This window comes from Coptis chinensis, chromosome 4 (assembly GCF_015680905.1).
Source record: "Coptis chinensis isolate HL-2020 chromosome 4, ASM1568090v1, whole genome shotgun sequence".
In the NCBI taxonomy this organism is placed as follows: Eukaryota; Viridiplantae; Streptophyta; class Magnoliopsida; order Ranunculales; family Ranunculaceae; genus Coptis; species Coptis chinensis.
In genome coordinates this window covers 36,348,889-36,355,425 of record NC_141459.1, presented here as the reverse complement: position 1 = coordinate 36,355,425, position 6,537 = coordinate 36,348,889, and the positions used below count along the sequence as shown (strand labels likewise).

At 37.2% G+C, this 6,537-nt stretch overlaps 1 non-coding gene across 1 annotated transcript; it reads left to right on the top strand.

Annotated features, from left to right (window-relative positions):
* Positions 1–104, top strand: LOC147503358 (small nucleolar RNA R71). Its single transcript, XR_015194055.1, has one exon. It is a non-coding gene; the product is annotated as a small nucleolar RNA R71 (small nucleolar RNA).
* Positions 105–6,537: the final 6,433 nt, after the last annotated feature.

Sequence of the window (6,537 nt, the reverse complement as noted above, 5' to 3'; positions counted from 1 at the left end):
AAGTTATGATGTGGACACTCTATAAGGAGATCGGTGAAACGATTCCAAGCCTCTGAAAATATTTCATGAGGATTTTGTCGAAAGAAAAGAATCTTGGAAAGCATCTCATCCGTCTTTAGGGGTGGGCAAAAATGTTCCATAAACAGCTGAACAAGTTTAGCCCACGAGTCCACAAAATTAGGTGTTTGGGCAGTTAACCACGACGCCGCCTTATCGGCTAAGGTGAAGGGGAATACCCTGAGTTTAATTTGTTCCGCACCAACCGTAGGATGGTGGAATGTTGTTAGGACTTGTTCAATCCTACGCATGTTCAATCCATGAAAAACGGGTAACAAATTAAAAATATTTGGGGGATTCGGAAATCCCCCAATGGGTCTGCTAGAACGATGCAAGATTTGGGGCTATCATTTCAAGGCTTTGTAGAAGTCAGAGAGAGGAGTCTCTTCTTCGTCGGGCATTGTGTCAGGTGATGTGTGTGAAATAGTAGCTAGAGGTGTAGTGGGTGGTATACTAGATAGACTTGTTTGTTGACGTTGTTGTGTAATTACGTTCGGTGTTTTTGTTCGGCCAGACCTTAATCTCATACAAGGCTAAAACCAAACTTAGCTAAACACATCAACACTCCAAACAATTCGGATATACTACTATAAACCTCTAACAGGAGATGCGAGGTGTGGAAGAAAGGAATACCTGATTGCGTCCTTGCTTCGCTTATGAATAGCGTCTTGTTTACGCGTGTTCAGTGTATATAACAAGTTAGAACACTGAAAAACTTGAAAAATCAAAGTTCGAGTCAAAACTGTTGAATTCCGGAAAAATTAGCAAAGCGGGATGGTGCTCTCATAGAGGTGTCGCGACTCCGTGTAATTTTCAAATTACAGTGTTTTTAGGGCTGGTCGTGCTCCACATGGGGGCGGATCGCGCTCGTGTTCCAGTATAGAGTGTGTTCTTTCCTTATATAGCGGGTCGCCTTCAGTGTATTTTTGTCTGGAACTTTTCAACGATGAATCGGAAAACCACAGTATGAATCAAACCAGGGTGGGTGGGTGAAAATGGGACTTTAAGAAAAGTACTTACACTACGGAAACAATGCGAAAGTGAAACTAAGATGGCAGCGGCGCCATTTGATAAAACATAAAATGAATAGTTTACCTACGAAATGAACGATGAAACTCAAAACGTAAGTAAACTAAATCTATCTTATGTGCCTATTTTTATCAAGAATTCTACTCTCAATCCTATGAGATATGGTGGAGTAGAGTGATTCGTTCCACTCCTAGTCCTTCCGCATGTTGTGTTTTCTAGTCTAATTACTCTACTCTAAGTCTAATGAGAGATTTACGAAGTGGCAACTAGACTACGATGCAACTACCCACAAGATGCAACTAGTCGGTTATCAAAATAACTATGGGAATGCTACGTTGATTCGATGATAAGGAGTTAGAGGGGGATTGATTCCACCATAACTCGACTTAATCCTATTAACGATTTAATCGTCAGTAATCGAATTGAATCGCTTGCAGAACAATTGGTTATTCCTAATCGAATTACACATGACATTCCTACCAATTCATAACTAGCATGTGAGCGATCAAACCCATTCTCATGGTGAACTAATCGCGTTTCTAGAGTGGAAGGGAAATTATGGCGACTTCTACGATAATCGAAATCAAGCTTTCATCAAGGCTTCTCAACCCCTCTAATGGAAGTTTAGCCGAGAATCATTACGCTAATCATTTCGATTAAATTAAAACTAAACATGATATAAAGAATTGAAATTTACTAATCTAAATTAAACAATAATTAAAATCGAATTAATAACTAAGAATTGAATACCAAGTAATAAATGAAATCAAATCTAACACAATGTAAATGACAATAATAGAAATTGACAAAATAACTATTTTATTTATCTAATCAATCAAGAACAATGATTCAAAGACTTAATCTAAAACAAGAATTGAAAATGGAACTAAAACTTAATTAAAATATTGGAAACTAGATCTAGAATTATCTATATTGTTTAGGTCTAACTAGCTACCATTAACAAAGAGCTAAGCTTTGGTTTTTATACTTTCAGATCCAAAAATCATGCATGGGCTTGGAGCCATGTTTTGGGCGGAGAATCGGGCCAAAAATCCAATTCTCAAATCCAAAAGGCCTCTTCAGCTGCAGTTGGCTTCAACAGACTTTTCGTCCACTTTTTCTCCTCTGATTGGGTCAAGGCTTGGACCATTGGAAATCTCTTTCCGAGCCGGTCGTTTTGACATAAGGTAGACCCCATTCCGAGGTCTGAGTCCAAAGATACAGCCTTCGGAAGTTCTGCTGACTTGTGTGATGTTTCTGCCCGTGTCGACTTTTCAGCTTTTGACCGGGCTTTAGGAAGGCTTTGTCTTCTTGAATCTTGGCCTTTAATCATGGAACTACTTAGTAACCGACCCTTGCTCCTTTATCTCGCTAAAGTGGCACATTTCTGCACATAATGGACTTTGAAACCTGAAATGCATAAAAACACGTAATCAGTGTTAACTCTTAATTATTACTCACATAATTGGTCTAAAAGTATGACTGTTACAGGGTTAAAACTACAGTTTTGGGCTCTTATCATATAGTGTTTTACCAATTTTTTGTGCCCTAGCGTGAGAGTTCTACTTAAGAATACTCTTTGTGAATTGTTTTCCTTACTACCAATTTTGTCGTATTTTTGTTTGCTAATGAGGTTTTACTGTATATATATGGTGGACTAAATCTCTGGTTTATGGTAGATTGCCTAAATTTTTTATTCATTGTTTATATTTGCTCTCTTCTAGGATGAAGAAAAAAGAGGCGCAAAAGTACATTAGCCCTAAGTAGAAGGGCCAGCAAAAAGAGGATAAAAATATAGGGGAAGACACTGGGAAAATTGTATTATTATGGGCACGTTGCAGTTTGTCAAAGTTGCAAAGGGATTTCTTTGATACATTAGTACCGCAAGAAGCAGCTGAATTGAGTTTGTCTCCTTTTGGGTTTTTGGTGAATGCATATCCATTTGCAGTTCCTAGTCAGGTTGGTTCTGCAGATGAGGAACCAAGGATGTCCGAACTTGTTACCCATGAGAGACTGATTTTGGAAGTGTTGAAGAAGGGGGTCTCGTAGCTGACTTATAGAATTAAGGATGAATATTTGACTTTTAAGAAGTTTGATGTTGCGCTTTTTACAGGGTGGTCTACCGATCAGCCTTATGACATGTACTACAGGATGTGTAAGAAGAAACCGATGAAGTTTAGGGAAAAGTATTTTGATGTTAATCCCAGAAGTAAGTAGAAAAGTGTGATTTCTCTGGTTGAAATTTTAGAAGCTAGGGTGATGGCAAAGAAAAATGCCATCAATGATGAAGAGTGTTGGAATCATGTCAATAGACTGAACAGGCTGTATGTTCTAGGCTTTTTTTTTATACCCATGAGCCATCGTGGGGTCAGCATTCAAAATGTGGATGTTGCTGATGATTTGGTAGCCTTTGATAGGTTTTCTTGGGGCTATTTTGTATTTAAAGTTATTAAGGATAGTTTGGAGGCTCTTAACAAGAAAATGGAACTTCCAAACTAGCCCAATTTTAGTTCAACCCTCCATGGATGTTTAATAATTTTTAGTCTTTGGATTTTCCTCCGTGTCACTTCTTTGGGTCCACATCGTTTGGATGAAATTTTTTTCCCTTGGTTGTTAGGATGGGTGGATATTCCATTGAAAACAACAAGGGGTAGTACCTGGGAAGGGAAATTGAAGAATTGGAAGACTCTAGTGGTGAGGGAAGAGCTATGTCTTCCAAATTTTGTGTAAGAAAAGCTAGCTGTGAAAAATGCACTTGAGGTGGTCAATCCTCTCTGTCGTCTGAAGTAGTTAGATTTTTATTTTGTTTATTTTGTCATATTTCGTAATAACATTAATTTTGTTGCAGCTTGAAAGGAGTGTTAATACGCACTATGTTAATCTTGACATACTCTGTGAAAGTCAGGGGGTAAGTTAATTATTGTTATTCCCTGACTATGTTGATTTTCCAAGTTGTTGTTTGGTCAAAATATTAAATATTAAACAGTATTTCGAATATGTACTTGATCATTTTGCAGGTGTTAGATGATAGGGTAATACGAATTCATCGCGAACTGAAAACAAGTACAGTTGGAAGTAAAAAATCAGCAGTTGACCAAACTCCAGGGCAGAGACAGTTGAAACGTCTTGTGGATCTTATTGGTCCACATGTGGGCATCGGTATCAAGACTCGATTATCTTCACCAGAACTGGAGGGGAAACAAATGCAGCTGGTTATGAGAAGAATGGGTTATGCGGAAAATATTGTGGAATCACTGATAGCTACTTCACTCGAATAAGCTTTTTATCATTTTAAAAAAATTTATGTTTCTCAAGAGTATGTTTGTGTTGATGTTATTGAACAAGGTACTTTGACGACAGTTAAAGAAGTGGTAGGTACTTGGGTTAATGTCGCTGAAAAGGTTGGTTTGATCTTCGACAATGTATTTTTAGTGCATCTACTAAAAGTCCCATGTTTGCTTTACAAGGCTTTAAAAGTTAGTCTTATATAGGTGCCATAGATACCTATTTTAGTGACAATTATGTGGTTATGCAGAATGAAGGTATTGCAAATAGAAGCGGTTTGTGTGGAAATACACGAGCGGCTATCCTAAGGGACCGTAAAATCTTGAGACAAGTGAAGAAAAATGAGGGTAGTAAAGATACTGATGATTTAGTGCAAGTGAAATGTAGTGATGATGTTCTAAAAGAGGCTGCTGTGAAGACAAAGGAATTAGGGATAGGTAGTGGAACCAAGCGAGTGACTATCCGGACAGACCGCATAGTGAAGTCAAAAGTGATACGTACCAACAAAGATCAGGAAAATGTAGGTTTTCTAATAAAAGTCAATATATTGTTGGTTTATGACAATGTAAAGGGGCAAGCACCTCCTGAATTTAAAAGTTAGGTTTATATAGGTGCCATAGATACCTATTTTAGTGACAATTATGTGGTTATGCAGAATGAAGGTGTTGCAAATAGAAGTGGTTTGTGTGGAAAGACACGTTCGGCTAGCATGAAGGCCCGTAATATGTCCGGACAAGTGAGGAAAAATGAGGGTGGTCAAGATGAAAATGAGGGTGGTAGGGATAGAGATGAATTAAAAGAACTTGATGATGTTCTCAAAGAAACTGCTGTGAGAAGAAAAGAATTAGGGACTAGTAGTGGAACGAAGCAAGCGGCTATTCGGACGGACTGTAAAGCGAAGTCAAAAGTGAGATGTACCAACAATGATGCAAGAATGGTCTGAAAACCTAAGTTCTAAAAAACTCAATATATTATGGTATTTTATTTATAAGGGGCTAGCAAGTACTGGTTGTTTAGAACTTAGGTTTATATATTTACTAATAATAGTGAAAATATTAATTGTGCAAAGTTTGTTGTGTTCAGTTACTGGAAAATGATGATGTTCAGTTATTGGAAAATTAAAGTTTTGAAGGGAACAATAGTAATAAAATGGGTCCTAATAAGGTTTCTCATTTATGTTATTTAATTTTATTTGTATTTTATTAATTTTTTGTATGAGAAATGTATTTATTCCCTTGTCATTCTTGTTTACTTATTTAAACAGTGCATTTAACTTGTCCATTGCTTTGAACAGGTGAAAGAAATCCTAGGAAAGAAGGTGGCACAGAGGAACAAATTTTCAGAAGCTGAAACTGAAGTGGCTCATATATGCATTCCAAAGATTGTTAAAGTTATGGGTGAAGGACCCTTCACAAATAAGAGCTCTAAAGTAACTGCGCCAGCTAAGCTATAGGATAAAAGTGTGAACTGCAGAAGTTCAGAAGATTATGCCACTGAGTATTGGTTGGAGAGGGAATCGCTGAAAGGCAGGATATTGGTTACCGATATAATACACTATGGTAATGATTTAAAATTAGATCTGGCGACCTTCTACCTTCTCAAGGGCAGACAATGGTTGAATGATAAGGTTTATAATATTCCTAACTACTAAGTAATTATTTGTAGCTATATGTTAGGCTAACTTGTATCTAAATAACACATTTATTGTGTTTGAAGTTGATTTCTACCTACCTGGAGTTGCATAGGCGGTGGATTACTTACGGAAGGAAGTTTATGCCATATACAACACCCAGTTTTGATGCTTACACTATTTTGCCTGAGACATTCTTCCCAGTATTTGTTAAAATGAACACATCCTTTGTTTTTTTGGTTTGACAGGCGTGAGAAGTGCTAAATATATGTTTGTTACTTTTTTTTAATTCGAAAATAGGTATGTTTGCTAAACTTTTATGAACTAGTGGTTGGCATACTGCATGAGACAGGTCTTACTATTGAAGAGAAGATTTTAAAATGCGGGTTGTTGTTCTCATTCAATCTGAAGATGACATTCCGACATTTAGTTCAAGAAAATGGAGATGTGCCACATGTTTTGAAATCAAACGGATTAATGATGGTGTTAAACGTAGGGAAGAACACACATTGGGTCCTTGTTGTCTTCAACTTCTT